At 40.4% G+C, this 26138-nt stretch overlaps 1 protein-coding gene across 2 annotated transcripts in view; it reads left to right on the top strand.

Moving 5' to 3' along the window:
* The first annotated feature begins 377 nt into the window (after positions 1–377).
* LIFR (LIF receptor subunit alpha) overlaps positions 378–26138 on the top strand; it is a 94909-nt gene continuing 69148 nt past the window's right edge. The window contains exon 1 of one of the 2 annotated variants that reach the window (XM_038403893.2): positions 378–1049. The gene's annotated coding sequence lies outside the window, so the exon portion shown is untranslated. The remainder of the gene's footprint in view (positions 1050–26138) is intronic. The other variant, XM_038403897.2, reaches the window with a different exon arrangement.

Genomic DNA, 26138 nt, shown 5'->3' with positions numbered 1-26138 from the left:
GAAACCAGAGATAATGCAAGAAGTAAAATAAACGCCCTAAAGGTAAAATGCAATACCTGCAAATGAGTTTTGCTTTAACTGTGGCAGCCGTGCTATATATTACGATGGGAGAGGAAGCAAGGTAAGACCGGATGAACAAAAAAGCGTGTGTGTTGTTTATTACAGATCAGGAGCACCAGGATGTGGAAGATAACCCAAGCCTTTCATCTGCAGAATACTTGTATTAACATGGTCCTATTTCATACAAAATACTCCAAATGGGAATGTGGTTTATACCATAATCACTGCAAAACTTGGCCACGGAGACGAGGTATTAAAGGAACATAAGGGAATGCACCTTCCTGCTACAAAGGCTTACTGGGCAGGCACCTAATCCTGCAATCAGATCTGCCTGGCTGAGGCAATCCACGATCGTTGAGAGGGAAAACTCTGACACTGACTCTGTGAAGGGTTTTGGATAAATCTTTGCGGTTGGGTGCGTTCGTTACTGTTCGCTCTTCACTCAGCTGACTGGAAACTGAGTCGCGTCTCCCTCTGCTGGCAGGATCAGGGCCTCCGAGACAGCGGGGGGACGGGGAAAGCGGTGACCAAAGACTTTAGAGCAGCCCAATGATTCCGCCCCCCGGTGTGTTTTTTGGTGACACGAGCTCCACGTCCCCGCACCCTCCTCCGCCCCTGCCGTATCACTGCTGCTCTGCGGCACAACCCAGCCCCGGGCAGTAGGAGTGACTGGGTGTCTGTCAGGGGCCTGCTGAGATTCAAAGCCCGGCCAGCCCCACAGCGCCCCCCACGCCGCCTCCTCCCCTTCCCCTGCCTCCGCCTCGGGGCCCGACCCCGATCCCGCCGCGTCCACGCCCGCAGCCCGCCGGCCGCTCCAGCGCGCAGGCTCCGCTCGCCTCCATCCCGCTGGAGAGGCCGGCCCCCGCACTCCCCTCCCCGCCGTGCGGCGCAGAGCCGGCGGCGGCAGCCGGAGCTGGGCCCCGTGCGCTATGGAGCGCCCCGCGTAGCTGCTGCTCAGGGCTCGCCGCCCGCGGGAGAGGCGCTGGAGGGTGAGTGTCGCCGGAGGGGGCCCTGGAGGGCTGGGGAGAGGGACGGGGCATTTCGAGGGCTTCTCAGCCGGTCGGGGGCGGTGGAGCTGGCGGGGCCCCTTCCCCCAACACGCAGCGCCGAGCCCCCCAGGTCCGAGGAATGCCCCGTTACCCCCTAGGTGGCGGGGGTGGGACACGCGGCCAGGGAGGTGCCCCGGGGAGCGGGCTCAGTGCCCGCTGCCACACGCCGCCCCTCGCAGCCCGGCTCGGTCACTGCCGTTGCTGTTTGGCTCGGGAATCGGACGCCCCCCCAGGTCTGGAGCCGGCGCCTCTCCTGACCGATCTCCCGTTTTAGGAGGTGAGCTGTGTTTACACGCGGGTAAGCGGGGGGACCCGGCGCTGGCGCTGGCGCTGGCTGATGCGGTTCTGCGTGGGTGGAAAGGCGTTTCTGGCTCTTCTGTGTTGCTGTTCAGCGCCCAGCGCGGGCGGGCTCCCTGGGTGGGGGAATGATTCTGCCGGAGGAGCTTTGTCGTTTACGCGGCTGTTGGTTTCAGAATGAAAAACAGTTATCAAATCACTTCCCCCCCCCCCCAAAATCGTTGAACCCCCGTCTCGGTTAGTATTGGAGCGTAAATCAATGCCCGCTGTACGGGGTAAAGGAATGACTTGTTGGGAACGCCTGATGGTGTCTTAGGATCTATTTATACCTCTGCTCCCATCCTGAGCAGGAGTTACATTTTGGAAAAAGGGGCTGAAATAAATATAATGAAATTTTAATAAGGACAAATGGAAAGTATTTTGGAGAGTTTTGCTTTGTAAACAGTTATTACTTATTCAAGACTGCAGTTGATAGATTGTGTATTTATTAAATTCTTTAAAGCAAAATGTAAACAAAATTTGTATGTGTTAGATGGGGGTTTTTGAGGGAAATTTGGAATACCTATGAATAATTTAGTTCGATTAATAGTCATTATATGGGAAATTCTTAGACATGTTGATGCAATATGACTCTGGTTCTAAAAGGTTGGATTATTTATTCTGCGTTGTCAGTTTTTATCAGTACAGGACTATATACTGTCCTAGATCTGTGCAGGGACTTTGTGCCTATTTTAATTTTAAGTGCTCAGTGTTTGTGGAATCATGGGAGTATAGGACTGGAAGGGACCTTGATAGGTCATCTAGTCTGGTCCCCTGCATGGAGGCAGGACTAAGTATTATCTAGATCATCCCTGACAGAAGTTTATTTAACCTGTTCTTAAAAACCTCCAATGACAGAGATCCCACAACCGTCCTAGGTAATTTGTTCCAGTGCTTAACTACCCTTACAGGTAAGAAGTTTTTCCAAATGTCTAACCTAAATCTCCTTTGCTACAATTTAAGCCCATTGCTTCTTGTCCTGGCCTCTGTAGATAAGGAGAACAATTTATCACCTTCTTCTTCATAACATCTTTTGTATATACTTGAAGACTGTTATGTCCCTCTCAGTCTTCTCTTCTCCAGACTAAACAAATCCATTTTTTTCACTCTTTCCTTGTAGATCATGTTTTCTAGACTTTTAATCGTTTTTGTTCTCCTCCTCTGGACTTTCTTCTATTTGTCCACATCTTTCCTAAAATGTGGTATCCAGAAGTGGACACAATACTCCTGTTGAGGCCTTCTCAATGTTGAATAGAGTTTAACAATTACTTCTCATGTCCTGTTTACAACACTCCTGCTAATACAGCCAGAATTATCTTTGCTTTTCTTTCTTTTTTTTTTTTTTTTTTTTTTTTTTTTTTTTTTTGCAACAGCATTACATTGTTGACTCATTTAGTTTATGATTCACTAAAACCCCCAGATCCTTTTCTACAGTACTCCTTCCTAGGCAATCATCTCTTGTTTTGTATTTATGCAATTGATTCCTTCCTAACTGTAATACTTTCCATTTGTCCTTATTAAATTTCATTGTATTTATGTCAGCCCATTTTCCAGTTTGTCGTACATATTTCTTTTTTAAAATGCAACACAAAAATGATCTATTTGATAATATTTTATAAAAAGTGGCTTAGAAGAGAGAAATGTATAGTATCATGACTTAAAATTCTTCAAGTGTAAGTAAATTTGACTCGGAACCAGCAATATTGTATTATGTTGCTCCCTCTCTCCTCTGCCTGAAAGGATTTACAAGTTATAGTGATATATAGGGCTTGATCCTCCTTCTGAAGTCAATGATCAACTGCCTGCAAATTTCATTGTAAGTAGGATTGGACCCATGGGTAAGTACTAGAAATTATTTTAGATCAAGTGCCAGAAGCAGCTGTCAGCCTTCATGCCAAGAATGATCATTCCCACTTTTTTACAGAGATTTTCACATTTAAAAACACTTAAACTTTTTGTACCAAAGTATTGTAAAACCGGTCTCATAGACCATAACCAAATTGAACAGGTCCCCATTGCCCCCTGCAGGTAGGCTGGCTACTTCAAACACAAAACACCTTAATGTCTCATGTTAAAGTCCATATAGTTACCGTGAGCTGTAGCTCACGAAAGCTTATGCTCAAATAAATTTGTTAGTCTCTAAGGTGGCATAAGTACTCCTTTTCTTTTTGCGAATACAGACTAACACGGCTGCTACTCTGAAACCAAGTTTAAGTAAAGTAATCTTGATTGTGTCTGTCATCCCAATTGGAAGTCTATTCTTCCTCTTCACTTTTTGGCAAAATAATACCTCATTTGAATTCTTGTTATAGTTCTCTCAAATCTTACAACCGTTAGTTCTGGCCTATTGAATGACCTTGAACAGATCATCAGACTTAACCGGTTTAGTACCTCAAAGGTAACTTAAATGTTAACTCTTGTCACCTCTCAGCCATTTTCTATCAAGATTTAACCATTCTAATTGAACCACTTTCCCATGTTATAATTCATGTAGGACCATAGGTATGCATGTTGTTTTTTTTAACTAGAAGATGAAGGAAATTCCTGCCCCCAGGATCTTACGGTGTAAGCCGTTATTCTGCAAACAGGATATGCTTGTGCTTATCTTTACTACCATGGATTTCAATGGGACTGCTCTCAGTAGGAAAGTTAAGTATGTGTATAAGGGTTTGCAGGATCAGGGCCTAGGGTAGACCAAGAACAAGAGAGATGGTGGAAGCCGGGGAAAGAGCAGTAAAGGTAAGGGGTGGGTCTATGAAATTTTACTGTGTCTGAATACTGTTGTCAACAGTCATGGTTGGTAAAGACCATGACAAACTGCATTAAGCTAATTGATTATTTAGATAGAAATACTGCTGTTGGGGGAGTATAGTTTTTGTACAGAGATCAGATCATTTGAGTTAGTTGCTGTGCTTGTTTCTTGTTGTTTACATAGGTCTCTTGTAAATCCCTCCTTTATCACCATTTAATCTTTTCATCGTCTTTGATAGATCACTTTTGATAAATCTCCACTGTATTATCTCCAGTTTTTAACAGTATCTTTAATCAGATATAGCGACCTGAACTGGACAGTCTGGCTCATTGAAAATATTGTACCCAATCCCTTTGCAGATGCACAAGGAAAACGAGAGACTTCCCCACTCATCCTTTGATGCTCCAGGCAGGGACAGAGCACAAGGAAGCCATGCTTCTAGCCTCTCTAAATGGTGTGGAACCATGACCAGCCAGCTGTGGCCTGGAGTGGGGATTCTCTTTGCAAGAGACGTGTAGATACTTATGATAAGCTTGCATATTTATGGTCATAAAGCCACTGCTACAGTGACTTTAACCCAGAAATTAAGAGTTCTGAATATTTTTGTAAGGGTTTGTTGTAGAATGGGAACTGCTGCAATAAGGTCAGATCTGTTTTCAGACAGTGCATGGTTTACATATATTATAAGACATTTTTGTGCCTCAGCAAAGCTATCTGAATATGTAAATCTCCATATATACTTTTAGAACATTATATGATTCTGTAAATCTATCAGTAACAGTCCTATTAGAGCATTAACTTGTTTTATTGCAGAAATGACTAATGTAATGTTGTTTCATGCCTATTTAATACGATTTGTGTAAAAACAATATAGTAAACTTTCTGAGAAACGTTCAGTTAAAAATAGACCAGAGACTCAATAAATATGCTTTTTTTGGTAGTGTGTCAAGTTTATAAAATGTTAGTCTTATTTTTTTAAACACACATTTTATACTGACTCTGTGGTGTAGAATTAATATATTGTAAGGTTGATGCAACTGGATTAGGTTTTTATACAGATGACTCTGTAGATGATGTGTTTAGGTACATGGGTTTTTTTCCCCCTTCCATTTATATTTGTATTACATCCCCTCAAGAGTTGGAGAACCTTTTTATTTATGTATTAGTTTGAAATAGGAATGCTGATTTATATGGCAAATGTAGCCACTCCTTTCTGTGTAGTTCTAAAGCTTGTTGGGGCATATTTGTCTTTGTTTTCCTCCAACAATCTTGTTATATACATTCTTATTAATAAAAGAAAGCTACCTTGAAATAAGCTATGATCCTTTCTTGTGTGTGTTAATCATTGCTATCATATAGTGGAAGGATGAAATAGGGGAAACAGGAAGCTTCTTATTTAAATGCTTTAGCATTGTTTTTACATAAATTAGGCAAACTGTTTTATACTAAAATCTCACATTGGAGTCTTGGACTTTGAACGTGTTTTGAAGTATGAGGAAGGTGTATTTAAGTACAGTGAAATACAGAGGAATACAATTATGCAAATGAGGTTGAAAACTCCTTGCTCAGAACTACTGTGATATAACTTACCTAGATGGTCCACTCCTCGCCTAGTTCTACCTATCTCATGTTCTGTATTTGTACAGTACCTACTGCAGTCCTGGTCGATAACTAGGGCTTCTAAGTACTACTACAATATAAATATTAAATAATAAGTAGTACCTGGGTAGAACTAGGCCTTCTGATTTGATACATTAAATAATTATATGGGAGCATTGATTTCTCTCTTTTTGTATGTGCTACCTGTTTGGTCATTGATTTTTGCTGTGCGCTATGTAGAATGCCTCTGAACTGGGGGTAGTGGTGCAACGAGAGAACAAAAATGAATAAAAAAGTGTCTGACTTGTGGCCCAAAAGGTTTTAGTTGCCTTTGTCACTGCTGAACTGAGAGAGGCATGTGAAAAAATTCCAGTCCAAATGATGGAGCTGCATTTGGAATGCTGCTGCTCCTGTTGTTTTTATTACTGCTTGTATTGCAGTAGTGGCTAAAGGACCCAGTTGGCTCAGGGACCTCTTCTGTTAGGTGCTTTGCAAACGCGAAGACCGTATAGTCTATTTAATGTTGAAATTACCCTTGTACTTTCCTGTTTGTAGGACAACAGCCAAATTTCAGGCTTTCGCTGCCATGATCCAAGGTTATCCCCAGAGGGATTTCCTATTAGGCCCCATAAAGACTAGGAACCCTGTAAGTTTCTGTTTGTGGAGTTTCTTCTTGTTTATCATTGTTCTCCCTCCCTATGAGCACATGGAAGATTCAGACCCCTGAACTTATAGATCACTGGAATTCAGCCTGGATTTCAGGGGAAATGCAAGAATTCACGTTTTTGGCAGTGATTCCATGGTTGCTTCATTTCAGTCTCCCATATCAGCCACTACCTCTGGAATCCTCCTTAGTAGGGAGGATTCTACTGCATGGAAAGGGTGGGCTGGGTCTAATTTAAAAACGACTCCTGTGAATAGGAACTTAGGTCAGAGAATCTCTATGGGTTTGGGGATGTAAGATTTCTGAAGAGTCCCTGTCCCCCAACCCTCCTCTTGTAGTCACATTGCAGAACTATTATCCAGGTGAGGTCAAGAGGGAATGGTGCAGCAGAGACAGCTCTCCCTTCCTCCAAAGGCTGGGATCTGCTTGTGATCTGGATGTGGTTCTCTCCAAGGAGGGGTGGGGGCATAAATTAGGCTCCATTTATAAAATGCATCTCATGGGAGCAAGGAGAACACTGTAGCTATGCCCTACTCCTCCCTCTCACTACATTCTAAAATTTGCCTTGAAAGAGAGTCTCCACTACGTTCAAATGAAAACTAAGGAAGTGGTTCACCAAAAAAGTTCTGTGATTTTGGTGCTGGGAGTGATTGGGACCGGGACTGCACATGCCTCTCACTTGGTGAAATTGTGTGCATTTTGCATCTTGAGAGAACTGACACACTTTGGATTCAGGATTCTGTTTCCCTTACAACAGGTGCTAATACTTTCAGCACCAAACAATGCAGAGCTGCATGGGGGTCTGAAGGTGCCACTCTTTAGATAACTAAATGAGGGTTTCGGCTACATTGTGTGTTCAGTATTAGGGCAGGTCTACAGTAGAAACTTGTGCTAGTTCAGTAATATTGGTTAGTGGAGTGTATGTATGTGTAGTTTTTGTTTTTTTTAAATGACATTTCTCTACTGGCAAATGCTCTACTGTAGAAGCAGTTGCACTGGCAAGAAAGCTGCTTTTGCCAGTATAGCTTGTTTCGTTTAGGGAAGTGGTATAAATTATTCCAACCTGCATCTATGCTAGGAGGGATCTATATCTACATTAGTGCAGATTGGGAACTGGGAATGTGTTCTTATGGTACTACATAAATGATAAATGTTTGCGTTAATTTCTGGATTGTAAACATTTGTTTGAGGAACTTCAATATGCCTTTAATCTATATAACTCATTTTTGTCAACACTTCACAAATTATCTGGTAATGTTAGCTAAAGATCGGGTAACTGGCACACAAAAGGGTAGTAACTGGGTGAAATTCTAATTTGTGATATTCAGGAAGTTAGAATAGAAAATCTGATTTTACCTGTAGCTTTAAAATGTCTGAATATGAATTTATAAAATAACTCTTGAGTAATAATTGCTGTTAATACAGCAGAGAAGAAGTACTTCTGATGTCTAATGAAATTTAGAAGAAAATTATGTTGCCCAGTATTATCTGAGCTTCTTCTGACTCTGCTGCTCAAAGGTGGATGGGAATTACAAGCATCCTTTTTTCAGAGGAAATCACTCAAACTGATCTTTTCATATTATTTCAGGTTTTGGAGCAGCTTCAGAGCTTGTGGTAAAGAAGACAGACATTTAATCTTTGAGGTTTTAGAACCACTCAAGAGCTAGGACAAAGGAGAGAAGCTCTTAATGTTTTAGTCCTTGAGAGACTTTAATATGTGGTGTGTGTGTGTTTGCTATGGAACTTTAAAAAAAAATCACAATCTTAATGTCAGATGGGCACAAGTGTCACCAAGAAAACTTCTGTCAGGATTTATATGCAGGTTTTGAAGGCAGCACCTTTTGTCTGTCATCAGGTGTCTACTTGTCCTCCCTTTCCCCCTTCCCCCCCCTCACCACAGGAAAAAAAATAGAGCTATAGAGAATCGTTGGCACATAAAGCCTTAGGCATATACATTTATCTGCTTGAAGCATATGAGTTATTAATATTGCATGAGATCCCAATATAGAACAATATTCTCACATCATCCATATTACAGATAGTTGTCTGTTGTTTTTTCCAGTGAAATGAAATATGTTCGTAAGAAGCTCTGTTTGACCAAATGCTGTCTCACAGGTCAAATTAGAGGATCGTTTCTCTTAGACATCAGCTTTATAACAAATTTGGCACCCTGTGCTACAAACCTTTGTTCAAAGATTTGCTGGATTGGCTCCTTCCATGCTGCCTTCCATAGGCGTTTTTATTCCTAGGTTAATAGATTGGGGGTTTTTTAAGGCAAGAAAGGACCTATTGGATCATCTAATCTGACCTTCAGTATGACACAGCCCACAGAACTTCAACCGTAATTTCTCCATCAAGCCTATCGTTTCTGGGTGAGCATATTTTTTTTAGAAAGACATCCAGTCTTGATTTATAGTCTTTAAGTGATGAGGAATCTGCCACATCAGTAGATCAGCTGGTCCAAGAGTTAATCACGTTCCCTGTTTACAAAATTGCAGTTATTTTTAAGCCAGATTTGTCTAGCTTCAGCTTCCAGCCATTGGATCATTATGCTCTCTGCCTACTAGGGTAGAGAGCTCTCTACTATCAGAAATCTTCTCTCCATGTTAGTACTTGTAAATTATCATCAAGTCACATTAAGCTTCTAATGGATGAACTAAATAGATGGAGTTTCTTGTAGTCTCTTGCAGTAAGGCATGGTATCCAGACCTTGGGCTGTTCTTGTAGTTCGTCATGCCCACTTTTAGGAGAGTATGCTTGATTCTGCAAGAGAATGGACTGATTATTTAAATGATTTCTGTCACTAACTTCTATGATCCTTTTGGTAAATTTTCCTTTTATTCTCTTGAGTTATGTTGCCTCACAGTACCATGTTGTTACTATAAGGACTATAACACTTCTAAGACCAAGAGGCCTTAATAATAAGATTGACACAGCTTTGGGCTATGCTTGTTCTTTGTTTTATAAAACCAGCAGTTGAGGGAAGGGTTGTATGTGTGTTTTCAGACTGGTAAGGATATTGAGTGTAAATGGCCTATATTAGAAAACTGCTGATTGAAAACATGACTAGATTTAATTACTGATATTATATGCACATTAATAGTATTACTGTATTTCTTTTCTGTGTTCATCTTTGATATTTAGGAAACTTGCGAAGTAGAAATTCTATTTTAAGGTTTTAATTCTTATTTTGTTAATGACTTCAAACAAATAGTGGAAGCTGGAAAAAAAAGGGATGGAGTAAGTTCTGTATTTTACTCTAGGTTGTTGTAATGGGAGTCAATAAAGGGACAATGTCAACTTTAAAATAACATTGTACTTTTAAAAAATGATTTTTTTGAAGTACTACATCTGCCATGTTTCAGAGTAGCAGCCGTGTTAGTCTGTATTTGCAAAAAGAAAAGGAGTACTTGTGGCACCTTAGAGACTAACAAATTTATTAGAGCATAAGCTTTCGTGAGCTACAGCTCAGAGCTGTAGCTCACGAAAGCTTATGCTCTAATAAATTTGTTAGTCTCTAAGGTGCCACAAGTACTCCTTTTCTTTTTACATCTGCCATAGTTCCCTTATGGTTTTAGAAATGCATTTTCCTATTTTTCCATTTTTTCCAGTAGTATGAAGAACCCATTCAAGCAGGGGAAACTGATTTAGGCCCTAACCTTGCAAAATACATATGCACACAACTAAGTATTTGCATTATTGAAACCTAAATGATTATATGCAAAGTGCTGTCAGGTAAACGGACTTCTTCCCTTCTCTCCCCCTCCTCCCATTCTCTCAGTTACAGTAAACAAATGCTTCTTGTAAATGTTATAAAGAAAAAAATACTAGAAGTGGTTTTTATGTTGAAAGTATCCATTTAAGCACTGTACTATATTAATGTTAATGTGTGCTGCTTTGTTCTCTGAATTCTGTGGAAACAACAATTTCTTTTCTTTTTGTTGTTCTCTTTCATTGTTAGCACACACTGTGGAAGTACCCACATAGAAAACTTTACTGCTGAGTTTATACAGAAAATAAGGTTTGGGGGTTTTGTTGCTTACCCTTTGGTTTATTGTTTATTGAGGTTATTCAATATTTCTTGCTATATTAGGGATGTATCCTGCAAATACTTACAGTGCAAAACTTATTGCTGCAAGTGGTCTCTTGAAAATAATGGGGTGTAATCATGGTATTCTGTAAAGTGTTTGCAGGATCAGCTTCTCAGTGGTTATATGAAACAAAATGTCACCTTCCCCTTTTATGCACACTTATACACAGGTGTTTGTAGTGTTTTGTTTGTAAGCTGGTGTCTCTTACCAACAGAACTTGGTCTGATAAGAGGTATTGTCTCTCTAATAGGACCAGCATTTCTACAACAACTGCCACATATAAAAAACACGCTTTTACAGGTTTTAAATTTTGCTCTTAGTGCTTTAGCGCCCAGTCTTGCCTTGATAGAATTTAGGTGTGAGCCTTCCATCATAGGAGTATGGAAAGTCAGCCCTGGTCTACGATGCAAAAACTTGTAAGCATGTATTTATTAATCTGAGCAAAGTTACTCACATGCTTATATTTGCAAGATTGGGACCAGGGTGCATGACTGTGTGTGTGTGTGTGTGTGTGTGTGTGTGTGTGTGTAAGTAAAAAGAAAAGGAGTACTTGTGGCACCTTAGAGACTAACAAATTTATTAGAGCATAAGCTTTCGTGAGCTACAGCTCACTTCATCGGATGCATTCGATGAAGTGAGCTGTAGCTCACGAAAGCTTATGCTCTAATAAAGTACTCCTTTTCTTTTTGCGAATACAGACTGACACGGCTGCTACTCTGAAACCTGTGTGTGTGTGTGTGTGTGGGGCGGGGTGGCGGTTACTTACAATATTTATATAAGATCAGCTGTAGCATAACTGCAGAACAGCATGCAAAGGCTCTTTAGACACTTTCATATTTTCAATAACTGGCACATATAATCTTTGATTATTCTGTTTGAAAACCATTTATAGTGGTTTCCTGCTTGCTGTAAACTAGATCCAATTACTGGCAATGCTAATTAATTTCCTTTGAAGTTGAGTTTGCAGTACAAAATACTGGATATGGAAAACCTTCTCGTGTTTTTTTTTTTTTTTTAATACATTCTTACTTTTTTGGAAGCCCCAAAGGTACAGTGTGTTTTTTTTTCTTGTTGGTTGCTTAATTTAAAAAATAAATCTGAGTTACCTGAAAACAAAGTATATTTATATTTATACCTGTGTCAGGTACTAGGGGAAAGTTGAGGGTTGGGAAATCCACATCCCTCAAGTTCAAAAAGCAAATGTTAGTAGGTAAAACAATTTATGTTTATGTCCCCATTGTTCTCTAAACATATATTGTACAGTGAATCTAGTGAGAAGGTTCTCATACCTGGCTTGCTGATAGTATGATGTACAGCAGTGGTTCTCAAACTAGGGCCGCTGCTTGTTCAGGGAAAGCCCCTGGCGGGCCGGGCCAGTTTGTTTACCTGTCGCGTCTGCAGGTTCAGCCGATCGCGGTTCCCACTGGCCCGCGGTTCGCTGCTCCAGGCCAATGGGGGCTGCGGGAAGCAGTGTGGGCCGAGGGATGTGCTGGCCGCCTTTCCCGCAGCCCCCATTGGCCTGGAGCGGCAAACCACGGCCAGTGGGAGCCATGATCGGCTGAACCTGCAGACGCGGCAGGTAAACAAACTGGCCTGGCCTACCAGGGGCTTTCCCTGAACAAGCGGCGGCCCTAGTTTGAGAACCACTGATGTACAGCATGTGGTGGCAATATAACATACATATCAGCAGTCTTATGTATTCATGTTATTGAAATAAATTTTGCATGTGTAATGACTGCAGGGATCCTAGGGGAAGATCTTCAATATGTAAGGTTATAGAACTGAAATAACACTCTCCAAAGGCTTTCAGGGTTATTGGGTTTTAAATGTTAAGTAGGTTTTATGACTCTTGCTTTCTGGTGAGCTATCAAGAACATTTTTGCTGAATGAGAACATTTCATACACAAAGTCAATTGTGACTTGTTAAAGTGTTACACCATGACATTCAAACTAATTGTGTTATGTATGTCTGAACTTAGAAAAGTGAGATAAGAGCAACCTTGGCCTTGTGACTGGAGTGTCATTATATCTATGGCTGACTTCTGTAAAATACACAATGAAGAAAAAAAATCTCTACAGAGATGGCTTATAATTAAGGCTGCAAGTCTTTCATGGCGGTCACGGAAGTCATGGATTCCAGGACTTTCCGGGACCTCTGTGACTTCTGCAGTGGCTGGTGCGACTGACTGGCTGGCCCCAGGCAGCTGGTGCCAGGCACTGCCCCAGAGCAACGGTCCAGGAGAAGCAGCAACGGCGGGACCCCAGGTGGCCTCTCCCCGCCCAAGCAGAGCAGCAGCCAGATCGCCCTCCACCTCCCCCATCCCTGAACAGCAGCAGCATCCGCAGGATGTCCCTCATCCCAGAGAACCTAAGTCGGGGGATTTATATAGTAAAAGTCATGGACAGGTCATGGGCCGTGACTTTTTGTTTATTGCCCGTGACCTGTCCATGACTTTTACTAAAAGTACCATGACTAAATCATAGCCTTACTTATAATAAATACCTTGTTTAAAATAAATGTGTGATGTCTGGATTGAGTTCAGTGTACCTTAAAAGAATCAAATAATTGTGTATGAATATTGTATAAATAGAGCTAGGGGTTTTATATTAAATAAATAATACACAGAATAGCGGGTAGTGGTTATGCAATATCCATTTAGCTGGGAATGTCTAAGACATTTTTAAGGAATGACAGTAGTTCATGAGAATTAAATTGATTTCTTAGTAATCAAGGGAGCAATCAAGGGAGTAATCAAGGGAAGCATAGTCCTGAACTACAGATCCATACGTTCTGATGAATTACTGTTGTATTAGTATTTCCTGTGTCTTAAAACCTTACATGACATGTAGTATTTCAGCTCTTGACACCTGCCTACAGTGTGTCAGTTTCTTTAACGTCTGTAAATTAATCTAACTAGACAACCATTCTGTTCGGGTGATTATGGACTATGTAACTAGACATGGATAACTCACAGTACACTATTGTCATCAACCACTGTGGACTTTTTTTCTCCCACAGCATTGCGAAGTGACTGACACTCACTCTGTGTGTGGGGGAGGGACAGGGTTAGTCAAGGAATGAGATTTACTGTTGTGGGTGGACTGACTTAAATCACTGATCTTAATCATGACTTAAATTGGCAAGAAGGAAACCTTGATATAAATGATTATTTAATGAAAATTGGAATTCAGTTAAGATGCACAAAACCAGCATTTTAAAATTTAGTTAAATAACACTGCCTGATGTGTTAGATGTGGTTTTTTTTCTCATGTTTATCAAAACATGATTTTCATTTAAAATTAGTTTATTAAATAAAGGAAGTATTATTTATAATTACCGTGTCCTTATGGTTTTTAGAACTAGTAGCTCTCATCCTCTTTGAACTACTTCCCATCTTTAGAATGGGAAGTGAACAGCAAGTTTTCCTGCTTCTTATTCAACTGCTAATCAATTTCTCAACTTTGAATAAACTAATTACTAAACTGAAGTAGTTGAATAAATAGAAATGAAAAAAATATTCTCTCTGCATCAGCATAGGAGGCTTCTGCGGTCAAAAGCTGTTCTTGCACTTCAACAAATTCTGATTCCAGATGCCCAGCCAGTGACTTCCTCCCAGGTTAGTGATCTGACTTAAAAACGGCAGTAGAAAACATGTACTGTTTGAATATTACTTTTTAATTCAGATTCTTTTAATAGATTATACTAAATTTAGGTTTTAAAATTGTCCTAATTTCAAATTTAATTTCAAATAGTTTATTTTTAAAAGAAAAATGTATTTAAATTAAATACAAACATTGATTGATTTAAAAAATCAATTTTTATCCACTCTGCTGTTAATTTAAAAGAACAGAGTGAAAGAAAAAAAACAGGAATTTATCATGTATAATTTAAAAATAGAATGTTTTAAGTGATTTGGAGTATGTTCGTTCTTACTATCCCTTTGTACAGCACCCTGCACAATGAGGCCCCCACTGCAATACAAAGAATAATTATTAATTCTGCTAGTTTTGCCTCTGAGCAAATTAAATATAGAAATACATACCATGATTCCAGAAATGTGAGCTTAGCCTTCATCAGAGCTAAGACCGTAATATTGCAAACACTAGGCAATTGCTTAACTTTACTACTATGAGTAGCCCCATTGATTACAATATCAGAGGCAAAAAAAGCAGGTTTTGTTTTATAATTGTCAAACACATTTTTTCATTTCAAGTAATTTATTGATGGGTTATTTTGGTTGCCATACAATGAATAAAGAAGTCCAGAAAAATTTAAATTAGATTCTGTTTTGTTCTTTAAATTTAAATATTCAGAATGTCAGATCTTGTCTTGTGTTTTGTGGGGTCACTTCACAGGTGACACAGTTGTGAACTGGAAACTTCCTGAGTCCTCATTTGAGTTAAACAAATACCATTGCTTTAAAACACTGTGAATAATAATCACATCCCCTCTCTTATCAGGTTCAATTTCTGGAGCCTGTCATAAACCTGCCAGTTCTCTAGTTGGCCATAGGATCTTCAAAGGTGACCAACACCTGACTTTCTAATATGAAAATTTTTTATTGCCGGCAGGAGGAGGGGAAAGGAAAGAGAAACAAACCATATTGCAGGCCATGGTTATGTCATAAAGCTGGTGCTCGGAAGAAGTAGTGAGCATGTTGAGATTTGTATTTAATTTGGTAATTTTTAATACTAGACCTGGTTTTTGGAATCTAGGTATGGGTGTCTTTATTGTTCTAAAATTAAACTTTTTTTGAATTGTCAAAAGAAAAAAATTTAGAAATACAAGGGGGTATTCATAGGCCCTCAGCTCACCCAAGAAGTTTGAGATGGAAGCACTATAAGACTAGTGTCGCTATATGGCATTTAATCTCACACCCTTACACCGAAAAGGGTGATTTGCTCTAGACCTGGCTCACTGCAGGTACAGCAGCCTTCTCCTGGCCCACTTAAGCCTCAGTATAATTGGTGGAAGAAGCAGTCTGCAGAGGCGCAAGCTGGACTTTACTTCACATGTCCACTACAAGTTGCAAATTGGATTTGCTTTTCTCTTCTAATGCTTCCTTTAGGAGGAGGATTCTCTTAAGTGGAGGTCTTTGTGTGAAAGGTTGTGGGTTTGTTTTTTGTTTTTTCTAAAGGAGTAGTTCCAAGTTTGCTATGTCTGTTTAGCTTGGGGCTTCCTTCCTGTCATTTATTAGTAGCTCTCACAACTTAATACACTACTTCCTCAGTACTGGGCTAGCAGATGATTTATGAGGGAGAAAGACTTCTTACCTGCTAGTTTCTGTTCTCTGATAACTCCTCCCCCAGTCTGGACTGAACTGTAAAATTATCATCACAGACGCACCTTTTTCCATTGGAGATTAGTCTGGGAGTCATGAGATATAGTTGATATGCTTAATTTCTTGGTTTACTGCTTCATTACTCAGTAGCCAATGTTAGTCTTGTTCAGAGATTTGGAAATAGTCATTCTGTGGGAACCAGAGAAGCGTGACGATTCCAGATGACTGCGGGTAGTTGGGGACAATGGGGGAGGCTCAAGCTCCAGATTGAAAGATGAGTTAATGAAGGAAAATATGTATAGAAAAATTATATCTTTATATTATAGTAATAAAATAATAAATTATCAAGATTGTGCATCTCCATGTGAGGCACTTCTGTCTATGTCACAATAGAAAATCAAGTTCTCCGATAATCTGATGTTTAATTGTGGAAGCATCACTGATCAGTTTTTCACTTTGCATTTCGGAAGGCTTATTTTAGCAAATGTGCTGCTTTTTGATATTCAAGTGTTCTCCTTTTTAGCAGTTAAGTTACATGCTTTATTGGAAAAACTTCACTCCACAGTATTAAAAGTTGTAGGTTCTTCAGTGTTCGATTCCAATTTCAGATCATTGTCCTTTGAATTAGATAAGTAGCTGGAATTGCAACAGTAACTGTCAGTGGACCTGCAACATGCTGCTGTTATCCCATCATAAAACTAAATAAGCTGTTTTATTTTGGCAAGAAGAGCAAAGGCCATGAAGTACAAAATAGTTTGATATTTTTGCTTATAAACACTACAAGAAAAATTGAGAGTATTTCATTAAATAAGGTTTTTATATTCAACCAGCCTTTTTTGATCTAGGCTAATTTAAGTGGCCATTCTTGGTCAGACCAATGGTCCCCTACCCCAGTATCCTATATTCCGACTGTGGCTGGTGCCACTTGCTTCAGAGGGAATGAACAGAACAGCGCAATTATTGAATGATCTATCCACTGTCATCCACTCCCGGATTCTGGCAGTTGGAGGTTTAGGGACACTCAGAGTGTGGGGTTACTTCCCTTACCATCTTTTCTAGTAGCCATTGATGGACCTATTCTCTATAACCTTATATTATATATATTTGGTTTTTTAACTCGCTTATACTTTTTGCCTTCCCAATATCCCATGGCAACGAGCTCCACAGATTGACTCAGAGTTCTGTGATGAAGTATTTCCTTATGTTTGTTTTTAAACCTTTTGTCAATTAATTTCGTTGGGTGACTCTGGTTCTTGTGTTATGTGAAGGGGTAAATTCCCTATTCACTTTCTCCGTGTGATTTTATAGACCTTGATCATATCCCCCATTAGTCGTCTCTTTTCTAAGATTAACATCCCCGGTTTTTATTCTCTTCTCATGGAAGCTGTTCCATACCCCTAATCACTTTGTTGCCCTTCTCTGTGTCTTTTCCAATTCTAATGTATTGTTTGTGGAATGAGGTGACCACAACTGCACATAGTAGTCAAGGTGTGGGCATTCTGTTGATTTATATAGAGGCATTATTATATGTTCTATCTTTATTGTCTTTCCCTTTCAAAATATACAAAATATAAGAGTATAAAATATATTGGAAGATCGTGCTGGTAGGAGAGTGGCATTATATGTGAAAGAAAGCATACAATCAAATGAACTAAAAATCGTAAATGAATCAAACTGTATCATAGAATCTCTATGACTAGAAATTCCATGCTCTAATAATGAGAATATAGCAGTATGGATATATTACCGACTACCTGACCAGGATGGTGATCAATGTTCCCTCTAATTTTTGACAGGCCACGTACGCCAAAAATTCCTTCTGTGCAAATTTTTGACAGGCTGTGTGTGCTAAAAATTTCTTCTGTGCAAATTTTTGTGCATGCGGTGTTTCGCCATGTGTGCTGGGTTTAGGATCTGCACACGCACACAGCTTAGAGGGAACAGTGATGGTGATATTGATTGTGAAATGCTCAGGGAGATTAGAGAGACTATTAAAATAAAAAACTCAATAATAATGGGGGATTTCAATTATCCCCATATTGACTGGGTACATGTCACCTCAGGACGGGATGCAGAGATAAAGTTTCTTGATACCTTAAATGACTGCTTCTTGGAGGAGCTGGTCCTGGAACCCACCAGAGGAGAGGCAATTCTTGATTTAGTCCTAAGTGGAGCACAGGATCTGGTCCAAAAGGTGATATAGCTGGACTGCTTGGTAATAGTGACCATAATATAATTAAATTTAATACCCCTATGGCAGGAAAAACACCACAGTGGCCCAACACTGTAGCATTTAATTTCAAAGAAAGGGGAACTACACAAAAATGAGGAGGTTAGTTAAACAGAAGTTAAAGCGTACGGTGCCAAAAGTGAAATCTCTGCAAGCTGAGTGGAAACTTTTTAAAGACACCATAATAGAAGCTCAACTTAAATGTATGCTGCAAATTAAAAAATATAATAAGAGAACCAAAAAAGAGCCACCGTGGCTAAACAACAAAGTAAAAGAAGCAGTTTGAGGCAAAAAGGCATCCTTTAAACGGTGGAAGTTTAAATTCTAGTGAGGAAAATAGAAAGGAGCATAAACACTAGTAAACGATGTGTAAAAATACAATTAGGAAGGCCAAAAAAGAATTTGAGGGATAGTTAAGCAAAGACTCAAAGTAATAGCAAATTTTTTTTAAAGTACATCCGAAGCAGGAAGCCCACTAAACAACCCGTGTGGCCACTGGACGATCGAAGTGCTAAAGGAGCGCTCAAGGACGATAAGGCCATTACAGAGAAACTAAATGAATTCTTTGCATCGGTCTTCATGGCTGAGGATGTGAGGGAGATTCCCAAACCTGAGCCATTCTTTTTAGGTGACAGATCTGAGGAAATGTCCCAAACTGAGATATCATTAGAGGAGGTTTTGGAACAAATTAATAATTAAACAGCAACAAGTAACCAGGACCAGATGGGTATTGACCCAAGAGTTCTGAAGGAACTCAAATGTGAAATTGCAGAACTACTAACTGTATTCTGTAACCTATCATTTAAATCAGCTTCTGTACCAGATGACTGGAGGATAGCTAATGTGACGCCAATTTTTAAAAAGGGCTCCAGAGGTGATCCCAGCAATTATAGGCCCGTAAGACTGACTTCAGTAACAGGCAAACTGGTTGAAACTATAATAAAGAACAATATTGTCAGACATCTAGATGAATATAATTTGTTGAGGAAGAGTCAACATGGTTTTAGTAAAGGGAAATCATGCTTCACCAATCTACTAGAATTCTTTGTGGGGGTCAACAAGCATGTAGACCAAGGGGATCCAGTGGATATAGTGTACTTAGATTTTCCGAAAGCCTTTGACAGGGTCCCTTACCAAAGGCTCTTACGCAAAGTAAGCTGTCACGGGATAAGAGGGAAGGTGCTCTCATGGATTGTTAACTGGTTAAAAGATAGGAAACAAAGGCTAGGTATAAATGGTCAGTTTTCAGAATGGAGATAGCTAAATAGTGGTGTCCCCCAGGGGTTTGTTCTGGGACCAGTCCTATTCAACATATTCATAAATGATCTGGAAAAGGGAGAAAACGGGTGAAGTGGCAAAATTTGCAGATGATGCAAAATTACTAAAGATAATTAAGACCCAGGCAGACTGCAAAGAGCTACAAAAGGATCTCTCAAATCTGGGTGATTGGGCAACAAAATGGCTGATGAAATTTAATGTTGATAAATGCAAAGTGGTGCACATTGGAAAGCATAATCCCAACTATACGTATAAAATGATGGGGTCTAAATGGAGTCATTGTGGATAGTTCTCTGAAAACGTCCACTCAATGTGCAGAGGCAGTCAAAAAAGCGAACAGAATGCTGGGAATAATTAAGAAAGGGATAGATAATGGGACAGAAAATATGTTGCCTCTATATAAATCCATGGTACGCCCACATCTTGAATACTGTATGCAGATGTGATTGCTCCATCTCAAAAAAGATATATTGGAAATGGAAAAGGTTCAGAAAAGGGCAAAAAAATTATTAGGGGTATGGATTAGGGGTACGGCTGCCATATGAGGAGAGTTTAATAAAACTGGGACTTTTTAGCTTGGAAAAGAGATGGCTAAGGGGAGATACAATTGAGGTCTATAAAATCATGACTGGTGTAGAGAAAGTAGATAAGGAAGTGTTGTTTACTACTTCTCATAACACAAGAACTAGGGGTCACAAAATGAAATTAATAGGCAGCAGGTTTAAAACAAATAAAAGGAAGTATTTCTTCACACAACACACAGTCCACCTGTGGAACTCCTTGCCGGAGGATGTTGTGAAGGCCAAGGCCATTACAGGATTCAAAAAAGAACTAGAAAAATTCATGGAGGATAGGTCCATCAATGGCTATTGCCAGGATGGGCAGGAATGGTGTCCCTAGCCTCTGTTTGCCAGAGGCCGGGAATGAGCGACAGGGGATGTATCACTTGATGATTACCTGTTCTGTTCATTCCCTCTGGGTACCTGGCACTGGCCACTGTCAGAAGACAGGATACTGGGCTAGATTGACCTTTGGTCTGACCCAGTAGGGCCATTCTTATGTTCTTTCCTAATGGTTTCTAACATTCTGTTGGCTTTTTTTGTCTGCTGCTGCATATAGAGCAGATATTTTCAGAGAATTATCCACAATGACTCCAAGATCTTTCCTGAACAGTAACAGCTAATTTAGATCCCATCATTTTGTATGGATAGCTGGGATTATTTTTTACAATGTGTGTTACTTTGCATTTATCAACATTAAATTTCATCTGCCATTTTATTGTCCAATCACCTAGTTTAGTGAGATCCCTTTGTAACTCGTTGCAGTCAGCTTTGGATTTACCATGAGTAATTTAGTATCATTTTTAAAATTTTGCCACCTCACTATTCACCCCTTCTTTCAGATAATTTATGATTATGTTGAACAGCACAAGTCCCAGTGCAGATCCTTGGGCGGGACACTGTATTTACCTCTTTCCATTGTGAAAACTGGCCATTTATTCCAACCCTTTGTTTCCTATCTTTTAACCAGTTCCTGATCCATGAGAGGACCTTCCTTCTTACCCCATGACTGTTCACTTTGCTCAAGAGCTTTTGGTGTGGACCTTGTCAAAGGCTTTCTGAAAGTCCAGTTGACAAAGTGCACTTGGATTACTCTGTTGACACCGTCAAAGAATGTTGATAGATTGGTGAAGCATGATTACCCTTTACAAAATCCATGTTGAATCTTCTCCAATATATCCTGTTCATCTGTGTGTCTGATAATTATCTTTTTTACTATAGTTTCAACCAGTTTGCCTGGTACTGAAGTTAAGCTTACTGGCTTGTAATTGCCAGGATGGCTCGGGGTAGGAATGTCCCTCTCATCTTTTGCAGTGAAAACTAATGTCAAGAATTCAGTTTGCTTCTCTGCAATAGCCTTGTCTTCCTTGTGTGCTCCTTTAATACCTTGATCATCCAGTGGCAGGTTCTGCGTGGCAGGCTCTACATGGCATCTATTAAACTAGGCACTTGGATAATGTGATGATAGGGGCTGTATTAGAATCTACCAAAATAGAAATGCAGGATATATTTCTCTTCCCTCTCCTATAACCCTGTACACACACTATTGAGTATGTACATTGACATTGGGCTTTCAGGCTTGCATTTAGTAAAGCACAGTGGACAATATTGCTGTGAATAATTTTCTGTTCTGAAAATTTAGCTCTTATGACAGTTGTATTGAGTTCTTATATTAGCAAATATTTATTTCTCAGATTTCAGACCATATGTTGGCATGTCTGTGAGTGTTTGATATATGTAACGATTTATTATGCAGATTGACAGTGGGAAAACCTATGTCTAGTATACTCTAATTATATTTTCAAACAAATCTACCAAAAAAGCTTGCAGTCTTCTGTACATGGGTTATAATTCTTTATAGCATAGAAACAAAGTGCTGAAAATATGCAGTGGGTATTCAAATATCCTGAAGTAATCCTGGACTTGTGTCCTTGGTCAGTATACTTGTTCAATTAATAGCTGCACAATTCAAGAATTCAAGGAAGTGTGCATTTGAGCCCACTGAATTCAAGGGTAGCAAAAAGCTTGCATAAGTTTTTCAGATTCACAAAGATATGTGATAGAGTCCTTCACCTTAAGATGATATTGTTGACTTGCCATTTACAGTAGGTGTCAAAATGTTTTGCTCAAACAGGTTAAAATTTCATGAACTAATGCTAGCGACTTCTTGTTCAACTATCATAGTAGCTTCCATCATGTGGTATATTGAGCTTTAAGGCATGAAAACAATACTTCTGATTTAACTGATAAAGTACTTTCAGGCCCTTTTAACTCAGTTTTCATCTAGATGAGTAGGTGTTGCCCATCTGCAGTTCTGGAAATGATACGCCTATGGGAGTTCTCTGTGTGTGTATATCAGTCTCCCCTCTGTATTTTCCACCAAATGCATCCGATGAAGTGAGCTATAGCTCACGAAAGCTTATGCTCTAATAAATTTGTTAGTCTCTAAGGTGCTACAAGTACCCCTTTTCTTTTTGCGAATACAGATTAACACGGCTGCTACTCTGAAACCAAGTCATTATGCAAGGCATTGAATTTAGCCGTATAGAGTGGAAATCTGTCAACTTCATGAAAAAACTCGTACAGATACAGATAGACATCATCTTCCTCTCCAAATGCAAACAGATGGACATCATACCAAAAGGACTGAAGGTAAAAAATCCATTACAATCTACATACCACACAGACTATGCTGACAGCTTGTGCCACACACTCTCAAAGAAACTGCGGAACCACCTGATCAACATCCTCTACAGCAAACAGGGAAAGATTAAGAATGAGCTCTCAAAAATGGATACTCTCATAAAGAACCAACCTTCCACACAAACTTCCTCGTGGCTGGACTTTACAAAAACTAGACAAGCCATTTACAACACACACTTTGCTTCTCTACAAAAGAAAAAGGACACTGAGCTATCTAAACTACTACATGCCACAAGGGGCCACAACAATGGTTCCCGTAACCCACCCAGCAATATTGTTAATCTATCCAACTATACTCTTAGCCCAGCAGAAGAATCTGTTCTATCTCAGGGCCTCTCCTTTTGCCCCTCCACCTCCACGAACATGATACAGTTCTGTGGTGACCTAGAATCCTACTTTCGACGTCTCCGACTCAAGGAATATTTCCAACACACCTCTGACCAACATATTAACCCACAGAGACCTTCCTACCAACACTACAAAAAGAAGGATTCTGGGTGGACTCCTCCCGAAGATCGAAACAGCAGCCTGGACTTTTACATAGAGTGCTTCCGCCAACGTGCACGAGCTGAAATTGTGGAAAAGCAGCATCGCTTACCCATAACCTCAACCATGCAGAACACAGTGCCATCCACAGCCTCAGAAACAACTCTGACATCCTAATCAAAAAGGCTGACAAAGGAGGTGCTGTCGTCATCATGAATAGGTCAGAGTATGAACAAGAGGCTACTAGGCAGCTCTCCAACACCACTTTCTACAAGCCATTACCCTCTGATCCAACTGAGAGTTACCAAAAGAAACTATAGCATTTGCTCAAGAAACTCCCTGAAAAAGCACAAGAACAAATCCGCACAGACACACCCCTGGAACTTCAACCTGGGGTATTCTATCTGCTACCCAAGATCCATAAACCTGGAAATCCTGGACGCCCCATCATCTCAGGCATTGGCACCCTGACAGCAGGATTGTCTGGCTATGTAGACTCCCTCCTCAGGCCCTACGTTACCAGCACTCCCAGCTATCTTTGAGACACCACTGACTTCCTGAGGAAACTACAGTCCATTGGTGATCTTCCTAAAAACACCATCCTAGCCACTATGGATGCACACCAACATTCCACACAAAGATGAACTACAAGCCGTCAGGAACAGTATCCCCGATAATGTCACGGCTAACCTGGTGCCTGAACTTTGTGACTTTGTCCTCACCCACAACTATTCCACATTTGGTGACAATGTATACCTTCAAATCAGCGGCACTGCGATGGGAACCCGCATGGCCCTACAGTATGCCAACATTTTTATGGCTGACTTAGAACAACGCTTCCTCAGCTCTCGTCTCCTAATGCCCCTACTCTACTTGTGCTACATTGATGACATCTTCATCATCTGGACCCATGGAAAAGAAGCCATCATGAGGAATTCCACCATGATTTCAACAATTTCCATCCCACCATCAACCTCAGCTTGGACCAGTCCACACAAGAGATCCACTTCCAGGACACAACGGTGCTAATAAGTGATGGTCACATAAACACCACCCTATATCGGAAACCTACTGACCGCTATTCCTACCTACATGCCTCTAGCTTTCATCCAGATCATACCACATGATCCATTGTCTACAGCCAAGCTCTACGATATAATCGCATTTGCTCCAACCCCTCAGACAGAGACAAACACCTACAAGATCTCTATTGTGCATTCCTACAACTACAATACCCACCTGCTGAAGTGAAGAAACAGATTGACAGAGCCAGAAGAGTACCCAGAAGTCACCTACTACAGGACAGGCCCAACAAAGAAAATAACAGAATGCCACTAGCCATCCCCTTCAGCCCCCAACTAAAACCTCTCCAACGCATCATCAAGGATCTACAACCTATCCTGAAGGACGACCCATCACTCTCACAGATCTTGGGAGACAGGCCAGTCCTTGCTTACAGACAGCCCCCCAATCTGAAGCAAATACTCACCAGCAACCACACACCACACAACAGAACCACTAACCCAGGAACCTATCCTTGCAACAAAGCCCGTTGCCAACTCTGTCCACATATCTATTCAGGGGACACCATCATAGAGCCTAATCACATCAGCCACACTATCAGAGGCTCGTTCACCTGTGCATCTACCCATGTGATATATGCCATCATGTGTCAGCAATGCCCCTCTGCCATGTACATTGGTCAAACTGGACAGTCTCTACGTAAAAGAATGAATGGACACAAATCAGATGTCAAGAATGATAACATTCAAAAACCAGTTGGAGAACACTTCAATCTCTCTGGTCACTCGATTACAGACCTGAGAGTGGCTATCCTTCAACAAAAAAGCTTCAAAAACAGACTCCAACGAGAGACTGCTGAATTGGAATTAATTTGCAAACTGGATACAATTAACTTAGGCTTGAATAGAGACTGGGAATGGATGAGTCATTACACAAAGTAAAACTATTTCCCCATGTTATTTCTCCCCCCCACCCCACCCACCACTGTTCCTCAGATATTCTTGTTAACTGCTGGAAATAGCCTACCTTGCTTGTCACCATGATAGGTTTTCCGCCTTTCTCCCCCCTGCTGCTGGTGATGGCTTATCTTAAGTGATCACTCTCCTTACAGTGTGTATGATAAACCCATTGTTTCATGTTCTCTATGTGTGTATATCAATCTTCCCTCTGTATTTTCCACCAAATGCATCTGATGAAGTGAGCTGTAGCTCACGAAAGCTTGTGCTCTAATAAATTTGTTAGTCTCTAAAGTGTCACAAATACTCCTTTTCTTTTTGCGAATACAGACTAACACGGCTGCTACTCTGAAACCTATGGGAGAGGAATCTGTGCTCTTTTGTCCAAGGATCCTGGTCTCCTGTGACAGCATGAAGACTGGTTCACCTCTCTGGGACGGTCTGCATGAAATTCCCAAACAGTCTATATTAGATTGTTTTTCTTCTTGGTGCAGCTCTTGCAAATATAACAATGATGGATGTGCTTGTATTTTAGCCACTTGCATGGAAAAAGTCTAGACAGCACAGGCTGAGATTTTTGATTCAAGAGTAAGATTCAGCTCCCATTGAAAGTTCTCTTCGTGCTCTGTAAAATCTTGCCTTCAGAGGTTAAAATGCTAGTAGTCAGCTTACGCTAATGGTCCCACTGGAGATCTCTACGTTGGAACACGTTATGAGAAAGGAGTCTCAGATTAACACCCAAGTCATGGGTCTGTTTTAACTTAATACGAAATTTATTAAGAATAGAGTGGTTATCCAGTTACATTTTGCATAATGTTTTGTTCTTTTATCTGGTCTGAAGTTCTGCAAAAGCTCCGAGGTAGGTTCACCTTAGGTTTAGATACGGTGAATAAGAATAAATCTTTAATTTCTTGGGTGCCTCTTTCTCCCTTCTTACCCTTTCATCTGGCCTGCTAGGTACAGCTTTTGATTTCGCTTGTCTTGTGTCCTCCTTTTTCTCTCTGTCTCACTCTTACAGCACTGCTGTACCTTTCAGATTTCTTCTAAGGGCATGTCTACACTGGCAGAG

Source organism: Dermochelys coriacea, chromosome 5 (genome assembly GCF_009764565.3).
Source record: "Dermochelys coriacea isolate rDerCor1 chromosome 5, rDerCor1.pri.v4, whole genome shotgun sequence".
NCBI lineage: Eukaryota > Metazoa > Chordata > Testudines > Dermochelyidae > Dermochelys > Dermochelys coriacea.
Note: the sequence above shows the minus strand (reverse complement) of the source record. Positions and strands in the feature narration are given on the sequence as shown.